Source organism: Diabrotica undecimpunctata, chromosome 1 (assembly GCF_040954645.1).
Source record: "Diabrotica undecimpunctata isolate CICGRU chromosome 1, icDiaUnde3, whole genome shotgun sequence".
Taxonomy (NCBI): domain Eukaryota; kingdom Metazoa; phylum Arthropoda; class Insecta; order Coleoptera; family Chrysomelidae; genus Diabrotica; species Diabrotica undecimpunctata.
The window spans coordinates 154422192-154439436 of NC_092803.1; the positions used below are offsets into that span (position 1 = coordinate 154422192).

At 32.3% G+C, this 17245-nt stretch overlaps 1 long non-coding RNA gene across 2 annotated transcripts; it reads left to right on the forward strand.

Annotated features, from left to right (window-relative positions):
- Positions 1-380: 380 nt before the first annotated feature.
- Positions 381-13552, forward strand: LOC140440962 (uncharacterized). Of its 2 annotated transcripts, none has more exons than XR_011950959.1 (2): positions 381-495; positions 13276-13552. It is a non-coding gene; the product is annotated as an uncharacterized lncRNA (long non-coding RNA). The 2 variants fall into 2 exon arrangements; XR_011950958.1 differs by lacking the exon at positions 381-495 and adding an exon at positions 5434-6225.
- Positions 13553-17245: the final 3693 nt, after the last annotated feature.

The following is a 17245-nucleotide window of genomic DNA, read 5'->3' on the forward strand; positions in this document are numbered from 1 at the left end:
AACTGTAGGTACTATATGTACATTCTACCTTCGAAGGTTATAAACTTCGAGAATTCCATCTCTTTAATTATTAATGCCGTATGTTTTGAATATGCTCTTTTCCTAGTTAAATAAATATTTCCAAGATATCTATGACTAATTTTAAAATAACAAAAAAATTAAAAGTGTTGTCCTTATTTATTATAATTTACTTTAAGGGCAATTGTCATTGACCGATAATATTTCTCAAAATTTACAAGTAGGTAATAAAAAACATACCAGGATTAGTATAGCTTCATTACAATAATTCCATAAGTAAATATTTAAATCGTCATAGGTATAATATTCCAGTAAACAATAAATATTAAAATCTGTGTATATAAATACTCGTATTTTTTTTTGTTAATACTGGTTAGTATTATAACAATAGTCTTGTAACAGTAGTTTTCAAAATGAATATTTTTTATTTATTTGTGGTTTTGAGTTGTTTAGCAACATTAGTGTTTGGTCAGGCTGGTATGTACTGCTGGTTTAACTAGTTTCAGTAAATTTGTATACTTTATTTGAAATATATTGAAACATTCCAGTTAGTAAATGATTGTTAATTACTTAAATAATTACTTAATAATGAGAATACGTGGCCACGGGAATATTTTAAGATGTTATAACTTTTTTTGGGAAATAACCGCAAATGTGTTTAGAAATATTTTATTTGATGTTTTAATCTAGATCAAAAAGTCATACCATCCATATACTGTATTCAAAGTTGAAACGGTGGTTGCAGTGAATATTTGGTTGCATTATTAGGAACCAATGTTAAAATAACTTTAAACTTTTTTAATGAATACTAAATGGTCTCAAGTAACCTTCTTTTAAATGAAAAACATATTTAAAAAAAAAAAAAAATCGATTATACGTCAAATTATCTCTTCGTTTGAGTTTAATTTTTTGTTTACAAGCCATCTCCTTAGATTTGGGCCAAATACATGGGCCATACAATAATCAGAATGGGCCAAATTAGGAGAATAAGCTGCACGAGAAAGCAATTACATCACAACTCATGAATTTTTGCCATTGTCATAAAGCTCTTATGAGACGGTGCATTGTTTTGGAAAAACAACATATATTGGGCCATTTCTGACTAAATTTCTGCTTCAGTTTTTCCAATAATGCATAATAATATTAGTTTTACCTTTTTTAAAATACAGTGGAACCTCGATTATCTGTCAGGCCACCGGACCAAGGGTATGACGGATAATCGAAAAGATGGTTAACAGAACATTAAAAAAAATTCATAGTATAACTCTCAAATTTTATTTGTATGTTTTATTTGACAATATAAGAGGGATTTATGTCAGTACAGTTGAATCAATTTGATTTAAAATATTCCGAAATCTTTGTTTGTTTTATTGTTACTTTACATTTTGCAACAGCTGAATTTATTAATCGACGTAAAATCATCAAATCTAACTTATTTGCTTCTTCTTGCCGATAATACCATTTTATGAATTCTTGTATGTGCGATGCAGCTTCTCTTTCTTTACGCAAATCTTTGTGAGTTGCAATAGCATCATCAACATCGCCACCATCAAAGTCTCTGTCAGCCTCTGAATCAGTATCGTCCGCCTCTGTTGCCATTTCAACGATTTCATCATCTGTCAGCAATCGATAGCCGTTTTCGTCCGCGTCAAAAATTAACCATTCGTTTATGTCATCTTTATACAACGAAAACAAAACAGTTGATTCAGCCATAACTTCATTTGTTACCGCATCACACTTGGCTGTCACGGGGGCATTTTCATCTTGAGTTAATTCATGCCATAATTTATTCCATCCTCTTTTCAGCGTTACTTCCGAAACATCAGCTCAAGCATCCACAGCATTGTCGATTGCGTGTTTTAAATTGTATGCTTTCCAGTATTCTGGCAAAGAATATTCCTCTTCCATAACTAGGTAATAAATAAATTTTTTTCTGTATCTTCTTTTGAACGTTTTAATGACCAATTGATCCATTGGATGTATCAGTGATGTTATATTCGCAAGCAGAAAAGAGCACGTAATATTTTCATCGTCAGTTCGCAGCATACCGGCTTTAGGATGGGAAAAACTTAAAAAACAAGACGTTAGAAAAATAGATACACAAATTTTGGTTTGCAGTACATATCTTTTTGAACCAGTCAGCAAATATTTCCTAGGACATCCATGCATTATGTTGTGCGTAGTAGTTAACGGAAAGCGCTTTCATATTTATACCCTTGAAACAACGTTTTTTTGCTGAACCAATCAATAATATAAGAAGGCGATGGTCACCACTTGCATTTAAACATATCATTGCTGTGATTCGTTGCCTTTGCGTTTTAAATCCTGGTTTATATTTTTCATAGAGTGCAGCGAGTGTTTTCGTTGGCAATGCTTTGTAGTTTAAACCGGTTTCATCCGCATTGAACACTTGATCACGTGTCAAACCATATTCATCGATAATATCTTGAAACTTTTTATATATTCAGCAACGACTTCAATACTTGCGGCGCTCAATTTTTCACCTTTGATTTTCAGTTCTCGTATACCGTGACGATTTTTGAACTTTTCCAACCAACCGCTGTTTCCTTTGAATAAAGGATCGCCATTCAATTTCACGTTGAAAAACAACGCTTTTTCGTCAACAATTGGTCCAAACAAAGGAACACCTTCGCTTCTTTTTTGAACGAACCACAAATACAGGGTGTCGTGTCGTGCCATGTTGAGTAATTCATTTGTGTCTTTTTTCATCATCCGGCCATCCAATGATTCCGTTTGCGAAGCATACTTTTCAATTCCATCACCATTTTTCTTTAAATCATTGATTGTTGTTCTCGGAACAACATACTTTTTGCTCAATGCGACTAAGTGACAAAATCAATGTTCGAATTTGAATCAAACTGAATTATGTTGACACACAGATATTGACTGTATTAATTATTGTGCTCTGCGTTTTTATTTTCGACTTGCGATTCTAAAAATGAAACTTTAAAAGCACGGTATCATTTATCAGTATCTATTTAAATTGAAATTTAATCCAGATCCCTGAATAAAAGCAATAATTATTTACATAAAAAAATGCGGTGGTGGCATAACTTCACGTGTACATTTCAACAAATTTCGTTTGGCTTATCGCAATGCTTAAACAAAATGAATTGATGATTAAATTTTTACTTATGTTGTCAATATAACTTATGTATGGACCCTGAAGGTTAACAGATGTGACGGTTAATAGAGAGACGGATAATCGAGGTTCCATTGTATTTCATTAAAATTATGCCTTTGTAATCTCAAAATACAGTTGCCATGACATTTCCAACCGATCCCTATTGATCGACTCTTGGCCGCCTCGGAGCACTTTTGCGTCTTCAGTCCACTGCCTCGCCTTCATTTAGTTCTCTGGTGTGTAGTAGTGGATCCAGGTTTCATCAACGGTTACCACTCGACACTAAAAGTCCTATGGATTGTGCTTTATATAAAGTCCAAACACTGCTGAAAAATGGTTACACGATCATATTTATTTTTGCTTAATGGTCAGCAAACGCGGCACCCATTGACAGGATATTTTTTTCATATTCAGAACTTTGTCCAAAATATGACTCTCTTTACGCTCTTTACTAATTCTTGTGATTTAATTCACGCACCTTTATTTTACGATCTGGTAGGATCATTTTGTGGCCGTCCAGTACGGGGTTCACAGTTGGCAGTGTAGTCTAAAGGAACAAGTTCCATAATATATCCTGCTTGTCTTTTATTTAATTTGCCGTTTTATGTTTCAAATAATTATGTTTAGTGGAAGATTTACAATTGTTTTTCTCCACATAAATCATTTTTCCAAACACCTTTTTTTTGACACCTTTCTCTAAAAAAGGTTATACTTATAGGTTTTGAATATGTACTTAAGAAAGAAACTACAATGTTAAAGGGGTTTTATTGTTTCATACGGTCTACGGACAAAACCGAGGAGTGCCACCATTTAAAGGGGTGCGTTTTTCAAAAAAAGGTAAATTTGTCCCTTTGTATTAGGGAGCGAATTTAAGCGAATTTTATGCAGTTTTCGTATAAATACATTTACAGAAAAGTTGTTTAAAGTTAAATTTCCTATCGAAAAGTCACTTACTAAAGGTAAAAATAATTTTTTTGGCAAAAATATATTCAAAAAACGAAGCAACAAAAACAGGAATACACGTAATTTTTCTTTTTTGTCCCATAATTTTTTTCCACGGGGGTATCCATGGCGGTTTCGTTCTTTTCACTCGTTGAACTATCTTCTGTTGGGCCATACACCTTCAAAATTACTACTACATACTATCTGTCTTTCAGATATTTATATGACCATTTTACCTATTCGTTCATTTACAGATTGCTGCACTAGCTTTAGCTCTTTCTTGCTTTTGTACTCCACTCCAGCAGTGAGAGACTCTGTCTACCGTTTCAGTTCCATTCTCTTTTTGATTAAAAGTTATGCTGATATAAAATCATACGCCAAGACTCAGAAATCAATTGTTTTTGAGTAACAGATGTTCAAAGTGTCGGTTTTTAGTCAATTTGAATAATATTTATTTGTATAATATACAGAGTTTTACTCAATAAGTCCAAAAAATTTTAGGGAGTAACCTTATAGTGTTAGTGATTTCATAGTAAAGTAAATGATTATTAAGGAACAGGAGAACCACTAACAAGAAAATTTTGCTGTCATCATGGCATATGGTTGTCTTTATGTTAAAGTTGATTTCATGTAATCAAGTGAACTTTCTTACAATAAAGTCGTCACAGAAACGCAACTCAGCAATATTATCAATATCATTTTAAGGTCGTCTACTTTAAACTGTATAATATATGTCTGAATTATCATATAAATCAGTCAGATAAATTAAATTATTAGAAGAATTTTTCACCAAAGTAACAAAAAACAAAATTTGTTTAATTTATTAATGTTTGTATTTTGAGAACGATGTCCGAAGTGGAAATTGAAACGTCAATAAACTTATTTTAACCTTCAATTGTGGCTTATTCCCAATAAAATAGTATCTAATTTAAAATGCCACAAGAAAATAGCTTCAAAACAATAGTGATGATTTTTACCACAATGGTATGCTACTATATACTGAGATATTTTAAATTAAAAATCACTTTTAAATTTTTTGTGTAATTTGTAACAAAAAATCTTTCTTTCTTTTTTTTTCATATAAGGCGCCGTTTTTATGCGAACAAATAAAATATTTTTTTGAGAATGTCTTATAGCAATGTTAAGAGGTTCTATTTTTTTGTATAAAAACGGCGCCATATATGAAAAAAAAAGGATGAAACATGTTTTGTTACGAATTAAAGTAGTGTTGCCCAAAATCGGTCTTGGTCTTGCAGTCTTGGTCTTGTTCTTGCATTTTTGCATTCAAATTCAATTTTTGTCTCATTATAATTTAGTCAGGAGGAATCTAAATAAACAAATTCTGTTCTTGCATTTGGGCAACACTAAATTAAAGTAATAATTTAAAACTGATTTCTAATTTAGAGTATTTCAGTGGCTTACCAGTTTTTTGTTTAAAAAAATTGAGACCATTACCTTATACGCTAATAATGAATACCTATAAAATTCTTAGTTATATGTATATTTTATTTGCATAGTTCAACTGAATTCACCCAACTGAAAATTTCGACACCCTGTATCTCGGAAAAAAAGTTTTTTATAAAGTAAAATGTCATTAATTTTCATTTAGTGACTCACTGAAGTTTGTTGCACTTATTTAATAACACCCTGTATATTAAACAAATATGTATTTTTTAAATGGACTAAAATCCGACATTTTGAACCTCTATTACTCAGAAACAATTTATTGATTTTTGAATATTCAAAGCAATGAAAACTCTTGATCAGCTTGGCCAAAACTATCTCTCTGCAACGTTTCAGCCCATTCAACTTAAACCACTTTTACATAAGAAAATTGCCGGGATCCTTTGTTATTATAAAAGCAAAATAATCTTTTTGCTTTTCAAAACATAAGAAATTAGTTCATTAAATGTCATATTAAAAATCTATTATCTCACTGTTTGATACTTGGAAAACCACACGTCTAATGTTAGGTCGTAGGTCATAATATATTTTTAATTACTTCAAATTAAAAAAATAATATAAATATAATATATAATTTTTTAATTTTTATATAATAATAAACATGAAAATTCTTGCGTTGTGCTTCTTCGTTACAATTTTGGCTGTAGCTCTTGCAGGTAAAGAAGTCTTGTACATTTACATTATTATATTACATAATTATATAATTTAGGTAATGTCGGCATTAATATTAAATTATTTCCTTTAGGCTAGACTCTTGAAGATGCTCGCCAGCGACTGACATAATTTTAAAGATTGTGTTTAGTTTTGTCTAATAAATTGTTGGTTTCTTTTTTTTATTCTTGTAGACTTCTTCTCTGTTTCGAATTTGGTGTAATATCATCACTATTTTAATATTAGATACTATACTTATTTTTCTCATATTCTTTTTCGAAATGATATATGGTAGAAATTGATATTTATCTGTTTGCCTCTAAATTTGATATTATCAATCCAGGATGCTCTATTTTACGCTTCGATCTTACTGTAGCTAAATATAATCATGGTTTATATCTCTACATCATACATTAGGATCGTAACGTTTTAGTAGTTGCGCTTTTAGTTCTTGACTTAAGTATTGAAATAATAATGTTTTTACAAGATTCAATATTTATGGCATCGTTACCATTTTCTGTCAAATATGTTCCTAAATACTTCTATTTGTTAAATCTTTCTATATGTTTCTAGTCAATCTGGAAACCAACGTTAGACACTACGATTATAAATTTTTCTTTGCTACTTTGACCGTTTGGCCATATTCTTCGCTAATTTTTACTATTTTGTTTAGTAATCTTAGATAAGTGGTTAAAATTATCCACAATAATGATGAAATCGTCTTCATATCTAATCTTTTTAATTGGAATCCCGTTTAGTATTATATCAATTTACTTTATGTGTTTATTTAAGATTTTCATTAGTTATGTGCTCTAAGTATAAGCTAAACAGTGCTGGCGACAGGATAAATCCTTGTGTGATTCGTTTTAATTTTTTATGTTGATTTTGCCTTGTATTATATTGTTGTTTTTTGACTTTAGTAATGGTTATTAATTATTTATATGTCTATATATTCTTTTATCTTAAACATTTTCTGTGAGATGTCTATACTCCACTCCCTGAAATCTTGTTTAGATTCCCAGTTCTGATCTATGGGATGTGCGCCACCATACATTTGATTTTAGGAAAGATTTTAGCGTTAATAGACTTTCACTCCGTTTTTCTTTAAAATACTTCTTTTTGATAATAGTGTGTTTAAGTATAGCAATACAGTAGGGTTTGTTTCTACTATCCATGATCGCTGCCGGTTGAAAATTTATTGATGTCGGTTAAATCTTTTATGAGGGACCTTTGCGTGGACGAGATTAAATATATTTGATTGTTAGTTTTTTTTAAGATAATTCATTAAAGTAAGACCTCCAATAATTACTTTGCCATACCCATGGTTTTCCATTTTGGCCTTTTTCTTATTTATTAGTATTTGCTAACAATCTTTGTAATTAAAAAAAACTACACAATCTTCATGTCTTGTGTAATTTCTGAACCAAGAAGAGTATTAGGTTTAAATTCTGATATAAGTTATTCTTGGTTATTGTGACTGAGTCTTATTTTGGAAATTTTACGAGAAATATGGTTTCCCTTTTTCCTAACATTAAATCTACCTTGGTTAACAACTTCTTCTTCTTGATGTGCCTATCCGTTACGAATATTGGCGATCATCATGGTAATCTTTATCTTATCTGCAGCAGCGCGGAAAAGCTGCACAGATGTTGTATTAAACCAGATTCTGAGGTTCTTTAACCAAGATGTTCTTCTTCTTCCTGGACCTCGTTTTCCAAATATTTTTCCTTGCAGGATGGCTTGAAGGAGAACATATCTGGATTCATTTCGCATAATATGTCCGAAGAACTGTAACTTTCGAGATTTGATGGTGGTCAGTACTTCTCGATTATTATTCATTCTTCTAAGGACCTCCTTATTTGTGACTCGGTCAGTCCACGGGATCTTAAGCATTCTCCGATATAACCACATCTTAAATGCTTCCAGTTTTCTGCACATATCTTCGTTCAAGGTCCACGATTCAACACCATAAAAAAGGACAGAGAAGACGTAGCATCGCAGCATTATTACTTTTGTATCAAGAGAGAGGTTGTGACTTTTGAAGAAGGCCCCCATCCGATTGAAGGTGGATTTAGCTTTTCCGATGCGTGCTCTAATCTCCTGGTTGTTGGTCCATTTTTCATTTATTATGGTGCCGAGGTAGTTGTAGTGCATCACTCTTTCTACAGGGGATTGGTTGACGTAGAGTTGACCTTCTCTTATTCTTTTCTTGCTAATTATTATAAGCTTTGTCTTCTTAACGTTTATATTAAGTCCATATTGTTGACTAGAATACGTGATTTTGTTCATAAGAACTTGTAGGTCTTCTAAGTTGTCCGCAAATACTATGGTGTCATCTGCATATCTAATGTTGTTTAGCTGCTAACCATTTAGTAGAATACCTTTTTCAGTTTCGTGCAAAGCTTCGATAAATATTCTTTCAGAGTACAGATTAAAGATTAGAGGAGACAAAATACAGCCTAGTCTCACTCCACGTATGATTTTCACATAATCAGTGTGTTCACCTTCAACTCTGAGATTTGCTGTCTGATTCCAGTAGAGACTTCTAATTATTTTCAGATCTTGGTTGTTAATTCCTTTTTGTTTTAGTATTTGCATCATCTTAGCGTGCTGTAGTGGATCAAACGCTTTCTCGTAATCAACCAGACATGCGTATACGTCGCAGTTGACGTCTCTGCATCTCTAGAATAAGACTTGTACTGAGAACAAAGCCTCTATAGTACCAACAGCATTTGTGAACCTGAACTGGTTGGAGGAAATTTGACTTTCACACAGCTTGAAGATTCTCTTATGAATTATCTTTAGGAACAATTTTAGGAGATGACTCATGAGGCTTATAGTACGGTCATCTTGGCATTTTTTGGCTCCTGGTTTTTTTGGAAGTGCAATAAACTCAGATTTTAGCCATTCTGTTGGTATTTCTCCAGAGTAGTATATGTTGTTGAATATATTTGCGATTATTGCTATTGATTTGTTGTCCATTAGTTTGAGTAGTTCTGCTTGTATATTATCAGGGCCTGTCGCTTTTCCATCCGTCCTGTGTTATTGCGGAGTAAACTTACTGCTGTAATATTCTTGGTCCATCATTTACCCCTTCTTCTAGCTCAAAGGTGTTATCTCTTTTGTCTTCAAATAGTTTTTCTAGATATTTTTTCCAAGTTCTTATTTTACTTTGTTTGTCCAAGATGATGTTTCCGTCAGAATCAGTTATATTTCCTTTCTCCTTCGTCTTAGTCCCCGTGTGAGTTCTTTAACTTTCCTATGTACATTGTGACTATCGTACTTTGACTGCAGAGTCTCAATTTCTTCGCATCTCTCCGTGGCTTCTTTTTCTTTCGCTTCTCTGATTTTGGTTCTTATTAATATATTTATGATTTTATATTTGTCTGGGTCATTTTTGGCATCTCTTGTCTCTCTCGTTTATTAGTTTAAGGATCTCATCTGTCATCCATGATTTTTTCTTCATTAATCTATCTGTCTTTAAGTGTTTATCCTTTACATTTACATTTAACAACTACATATAGCTAAATGTTTGCTTACTTAAGACTCAATGCAATTAAAAAAGAAAGCTTAATGAGATGACCGTGTGAATTTAAATTATCAAAACTATTAAAAATTGTACTTGCTTACTTTAACTGTGACATTTATTGTGTAGATAACAAATAAGTCGTAAAACTGGAAAAATTTTATTTTTCTGCTATGTTAATATATTAATAGTTTATTTTTATACCAATTTCGCAGCCGTCTAGTGCTTGTTTGAATATGCATTTAGATTACCAGTTAAAGAGCAATGGAGACATAACACAGCCTTGTCGGACACTTTTTTGTCCGGAGATGCGGAGATCTTTTGTGTGGTTTTTTTCTGTAGTTCATACAACAATTTTTTATGCTGGACTCTATCAAAAGCCTTTTTTCTGGTAATCTAGGAATTTTTGAATGATTGTTTGAGTCGCAAACAGCGATAATCTATCATTTCAACAAAAAGTTGCTTTAATATTGGCATTGCGCCGTCGACTTAGGGTTAAAAAACAACGGAAATGGTGGATTCACCCTGTTCTAGTGCCTAGACAGACAGACGGAAAATTTTTTCTTTTACACAACAAATTAAAAGAATATCCTGACAAGTTTTTTGAATATTACAGGATTCCAGTGTCTTCTTTTAATTTTTTATTATGTGAAATAGAAGATGTCTATACATGTATCTACCTAAAAATAAAAAAAAAAACAAAATATTTAACTTTCATTAGAATAAAAAGGGGGTCCCCACCACTTCTTACCTCTGCGTATTCTGTAATTCGCTACTGAATTATCAAGTAGATCGACGGCTAACATATGTAGATTATATTCATTTATCATATTGGGTTGATGTAATGAATCTTCCTTTTCCAATATCTAACTTGCTTTTTTATGTTACAATAATTTATAAAAAATTCTAATTCGACATAAAATCTGCGAAACATTAGTACTGAAGGTTAATAAAATATTACTATAAACAATAATAATTATTAAAATTTTATTTATATGATATGATTAGACAACCACTTATATAGAAATGAATCACCAGTTCCAAGAAGGAAATCCAAAAAATAGATTTCCGGGAAATCAATAAAAACTGTTTATTCTCTCTATTCAACTTTTTCTTGTTTAATAATGGCATCTATTATAAAGTACAGTTTGATACGGTTAATTGGGATTGAAAAAAAAACCATCCATTGATTTTTGTTATCTAGAATACCGATAAAGAAAATATTGGATTTATTTCTTTCTTAGAACTTATAATTTTTTGTTATGATTTAAGACACAAAATTGTATGAAAAAACTTTATAGTAATTTATAAAAACAAAGAAACAACTTAACAAACACAGAGAATTAAACAAACAATAACAAAAATATCCTATTAAATGGCAATTACCGCTACAAGCGACAAATTACTGCTAGTGGAGCCACAAACGCACTGCAAATTACTGCTAAAAAATAGGTCTGGACCTATTCAAACGCGACACGACCTTGACGACGCGTCTCGGTCTCGGAACGAAGCGACAATCTACAGCGCGTGGAGCTACTCAGTATCACTGCTGTTGTTTTCATTTATCACGCTACATTTTATTGCTACTGCTAGCGACAATCTGTCGCTCGTGAAGCCATAGCCAAGCAACTAATGTTAAACGATACAAAAGAGCCCGATACACTTACACGTGTAAGTGTATCGTGCAAAAGAGTAGGATAGACTTGCCCTGTTGCCAAGCTTGGTCAGGTATGCCTAGCGGACCGACTATCCTCCTGGTCCATCTCTTCTCCTTTTACCCTATTATGTTTGTTGTCTCGGTTTTCTATCTTGTCACACATTTCATTTATCCACTTTTCTTTTGTTTCTCTGATTTTTGAATATATGCTTTTTTGTGATTTTTTATATCTTCCATAAGTTTCAAAATATCTTCCGTCATCCATTTTTTCCGCTTCTTCCTTTTCGTACTTTTAGGTTCTTGCCTTTATACTTCAACTATATTTTTTATGGTTTGCTATATATTTTCTATTTCTTCGTCTTCTTTTATGATTCTATTTGTAAGATCCTCAGTAGGTTTGGTTGCTAAAGGTAGAGGTTGCCTCCAGTAAGTTGTCGTTCCATCGTATTTGTGGTTTTTCTATTGGGAAACATAGCAACAACTTTTCGTAAACGCATTGCAGAATTAATTCGAATACAGCATAACTTTATTTTACGTGTTATTTACACCAAATTTAATATTACCGAAAAATTGTGTATATTGATTCCAATGCAAGAGACTACAACAGACAAAGACCTGTACGGTGAACTAAAGTCTGTGTTGAAAAATTTTATTCAAAAAGTTTATTAGTATATCGACAGATAGAGCACGATCAATGTTAAGCATGGAGGTAGGAGTATAGGGAATGCTATTTTAAGACATTAAGAAGGTCACAGATAGGGAAATATTCTTACTTACTTCTTAATTTTATAAAGTCGCGCGCGTTTAATCACCATGAATTTAAAGAGTAAGAAACTGAATATGGTGAAGTAGTTTATAGAAGTACGTCGGCTTAGTAAAAGTGTAATGTTAAAAAGATTATACAACTTAAAAAGCAAACTGTTTTTTCCTTGATATGAAGAGATATCTCCAATGCATCACAATAATCTTAATGTTGAACTTAGGACAGTTTATTCATAAATTGTATAATAAATATCAGAGCTTTAAGCACAAATTAAAATTGTCGAAACAGCATCTTTTGCGGAAGAATGTATCTCATCTTGCACATTTAGAAAAAGAAAAGGTTTTTTATCACCTTTGTTTCGAAGTATTTTAATATTGCACTTCTTTGGTTTGTTTCAGCGTATTGTTTGAAGTTTTTATCTAAGATTAATAACGACTAGATTTTGGTCTGATTCTACATCCATACCTGTGTAGGTTTTTGCACACTGGATACTTGTGATGTTTCTTGATGCTTTTTGTGATATCCGTTATTCCTTTATATAATTCTTTTACCTCATTCTCTTTTTTGTCTGCTATGGGTGCATGTATTTTTATAAGATTGAGTATAGTGTTTTTACATTTAAGTAATAGCTCTGCAATTTCGGAGTAAGGGGTAAAATATTCTAGAGATTATTCAATGTTTTGTGTATGATAAATGCGATGTTGAGGACAGTTATTTTTTCCTCTAGAGAAATAGATAACATGATCATGAATTTCTAGTCTTCCTGTACCAGGCTATTTTACTTCATTCGGTCCTAATATTTCAATAGTATTCCTGCTCATTTCTTAAATTAAACTACGGATCTTTTCTGCTCGTAGTAGGCTTGGAATATCCCATGTCCCAATTTTTATCGATTTTTTTTATTATAGAAAGTCGGGAAATTAAAGTATTTTAATTAATAGAAACTGCTGGAGAGCCGTTTATTGACCTTTAGATTATTTTGAATTGAAATATTTGTCCTTTGGTCGGTTCGACCACAGATATATTCAAGGTATATTTCAAGATATATTTAATTGTTTTATGTAAAATCTAATCAGAACACATCTATATTATTTGTAATATTGTTTTAGAATTGAAGTGTCCTGCAAATTCTCACGAAGGATGCGTTCCTTGCTGTCCGAGTCCAACTTGTAGATATAGGAATCCAGAATGCCCTAAAGATAAAGTATGTACAACGCAATGCACGTTTACCTGTCTATGTAATAAGGGTTACATCTACGATGACATAGGATTTGTTGGTGGCTGTGTACGTCCTAAGGATTGTCCCAGAATTAAATAAATGGGTTAAAGCAAAGTAAAATAATAATAATTTGTTCAGCATGTAAATAAAAGAAAATACTTTTTAAATTGATTTTTTATTGTTTTTTAAAATGTAATGATAATACGTAACTATTCAATAAAGATGGATGGAGCAACAGAAAAATAGAAACTTGAAAATATACTGCTTCAGACCAAAAATGTGCTTTTTAATCAAAATAGTGATTTAAACAACCAATTCTAAGTTAGGCAGTAAAAATATGTTAAAGAATATGACATCAGAACTGGCAGTAGTGAGTAATCAAATTGGTTTGTCGACAAATTAGTCATAAACAAAACATATGGCCTAGAACGATGAAATGGTCCAATTAAAAAAAAACTAAATGTATCTGAAGTGAGACATTTTGTTTTTTTATATTACCAAAAAGATCCATTAAATATAACGAAATAGCTGGCAGTTAACGTCAAAATTTACTGCTTTAGGATAAAAACAGGCCTAAGGCGTGGTATAAGAAGATCAATAACAGAGAGAGGAAGGTTGGCAACTGAAAATAAATGTTTTCATGTACTTAAAATTTGATTAGCAGAAAGTTAACCTTCAGGAATTTAAAAATGCAGTTGGAAAAAAGAGAACGCCTCTTTGGACACCAGCTGGGAAAAAAATTAACAAATATAGAGTTTACGACGAACCAAATATTCCGGAAGTAGCAAACCTAGACGAAATAAAATTGATGACGTATATAGGTTAAGTTTTAACACTTTGACTGCCATGTGTATACGTTTTACTATGTGTATTCCACAGGAGCACACTTTACGTGTATTTCTAATCGAATTTAACTTAGCGTAGCCTGGGGCAAATTAAAAATGATGTTAGCCTGGGAAAAAATACTTCATCATTTTTCTATTAGAAATTAAATTATAGCGGATTTTTTATAACTTAAACGCTAATTAATTTTGATATAAAAGTGTTTATTGTGATTAATAATATAATAGATACAATAGATACAATAATACACTATTAAATAAAATATTAACACATATTTAAAATTATACTCAAATGACTATTTTGGCAAAATTTTGTGCTTATCAAAAAAACATTCTAAGCAGAGAAATTTTTGTTCACAGACTTGGCATTTAGTGGTAACTTCTTCTTCTTAAAGTGCCTATCCGTTCCGGATGTTGGCGATCATCACGGCTATCTTTACTTTGTTTATTGCAGCGCGGAACAGTTCAGTGGTAGTCGTGTTATACCACTTTCGTAAATTTTGAAGCCAGGAAATGCGTCTTCTTCCCGGTCCTCTTTTACCATTTACCTTCCCTTGGAGAATCAGCTGGAGAAGGCCGTAACGTTCTTGATGTCTCATTACATTACAGTCCTAGATATTCCAACTTTTTAGTTTTGACGGTCATAAGAATTTCACATTCTTTCCCCATTCTACGCAGGACCTTCACATTAGTAACTCTGTCAACCCAGGATTACCTGATTGCCGAGTGGTAACTTGCTTAGTTTTATTTATTGCATACTGTCATCCATGGTCATCTTTATTTCGTTGGTAACAAATTACACACCGACTTTTTTTACCTGCTTGAATGAATTTATGTTCTGACGGTATGTTGTGGGTGTAAAACTTTGTTTACCTTTTGAAAGTTGTTTCAAGCACAATTTGTCTTTGAAAAATGTTATACCTATTCTTTCTGGTACAGTTTTGTTCTTATTATATAAATAATGAGCATTTACTATGCTTGTTCCAGTAAGTAGTTTAACTTCACCTTCCTGTACCATTTAATGCTTCGTCTAATAGAGGTAGAATAAGACGACAATTGGTCGGATACATCAATGAAACTTTTTGCATTATTATAAGCCACAATAGCTTTTTTTTGACTTCAATTCTACCTGAAACATCAATAAAATTTAGTTTATGTTTGGTGGTAAGCATCAGGACATCGCGCTTATCTCTCCATTTAAAAATGACAATGCCGTTTCTCTCTCTTCCTACAATTTCACCCTTCTTCAGTTTGCTTACCAGTACTTCTTTCGGAATACCTTTTCGATTTTTTCGTGGTGTTCCTACTAGGTGCGTTTGTCTAGTCTAGTCTAGTCTGTAGCTAGCTCTACGCTGGTGTACCAGTTGTCAATGTACAATGTCATTCCTTTATCGAGACATTCGTCCATAAGTTCAAATACTACTTAAGTTGCCACAGAAATGCCATTAATTTTGTCTGCACCACAATAAATTTTAAAGTAATACGTATACCCCTAATTGAGGCATAGCTTGAAGAGTTTGATTCCAAATTTATGTTTCTTTCCTTTCACATACTGGTGAAATTTTAAACGCCCGCGAAACAGTACCATCGTTTCATCTATGCAGATATTTTCGTCTGGTACTATAATCTTTTCAAATTTGGAATTTATCAAAGTTACTGGGGACTGAACTTTGTACAGTCTGTCTTTTGCTTGACATAAATCATTGTTTGCGAAGTGCCACATACGCAACAAAATTTCAAATCTATTTCGAGACATATATCCTACAGCTTTTGACCAGTATAAATCCAAATTTCTTCATTAATCAGCCAGTTTAGGTTTATGGTCCAGACCCATCCAAATCAGTACCCCCAAAAAGCAATACATTTCAGTCACATCTGTGTCTCTTCATTTATGAAGTCTTGAAAATGGACCGATGGTTTCTTCAACGATGTTATTTACAATCACCTGATTTGCGGATAAATATGTTGGTTTGTTCTACAATAATGCTGATAATTTCTTCGTCTACAAAAAGTCTGAAGTAGGCGAATTCTTCTTCAATTTTCATGTTTAGGACTTCTTCTGTTAATCCTATATTTTCTTCAAAATTAAAATTTTTCATATCGCCAAATACTAATCCCCAATCATCCTCTGTATTTTCGTCTTTCCCTGAAGAATCTTGATTATCTGACTCATTGCTATCTGAAACAAAAAAAAAAAAACAAAATGTAACAGCATGTCAGTAGAATATATAAATTTGCATTCAAATGTAGTCGTACATAACATCTTGTGTCATTCGCACATAAACATGACCTTATTGCCCTTGTAATTTTCTACCCTCTCTCGCAAGCTCATTGGAATATAATAAAATAATTACAACATGATATATGTACTTATAACATAAATAACTATTATTTCATTGGCAAATATTTATATATATATTTAGGGATTCTACAGTATTCACTGCCTTCCCTCGCTCAACCGTTTCCATCTCTCTCTGTTGTTCCATTCTCCATCGTTTAGGCCTCTCTTACTCATGGTGTCGTCTACTTCGTTCCTCCAGGATTTTCGGGGTCGACCTCTTTTCCTCCTTCCTATGGGGCTCCATTCGGTTATTCTCTTTATCCATCTGCTGTCGCTAGTTCTTCTTACACGTCCATACCACTTTAATCTTTTTTGTTCTATATATGTTAGTATGTCTGTTTCTATTGATGTTCTTTGCTTTATTTCGTCATTACTTCTCCTATCCATTCTTGTTACTCTGCAGCATCTTCGCAGGCATTCCATCTCTGTTGCTACTATCTTACTGCTGTTTTTCTTGTTTATGATCCCATTTTCAGCAAATATTTATAAGTATATAAACGATCAGTTACGGCCCCATATTTATTTATTGATCTTTATTCAAACTTACCCTTAGTCGTTATCCGAGGTCTTTTAGTTGGTATGTGACTGCTGTTCTGTGAACTCTCTGTTTCATAGTCAGGACTCAGACTTCAGACTCATTCTCAAATGGATCATAATTATCAGTATTCATATCTGAT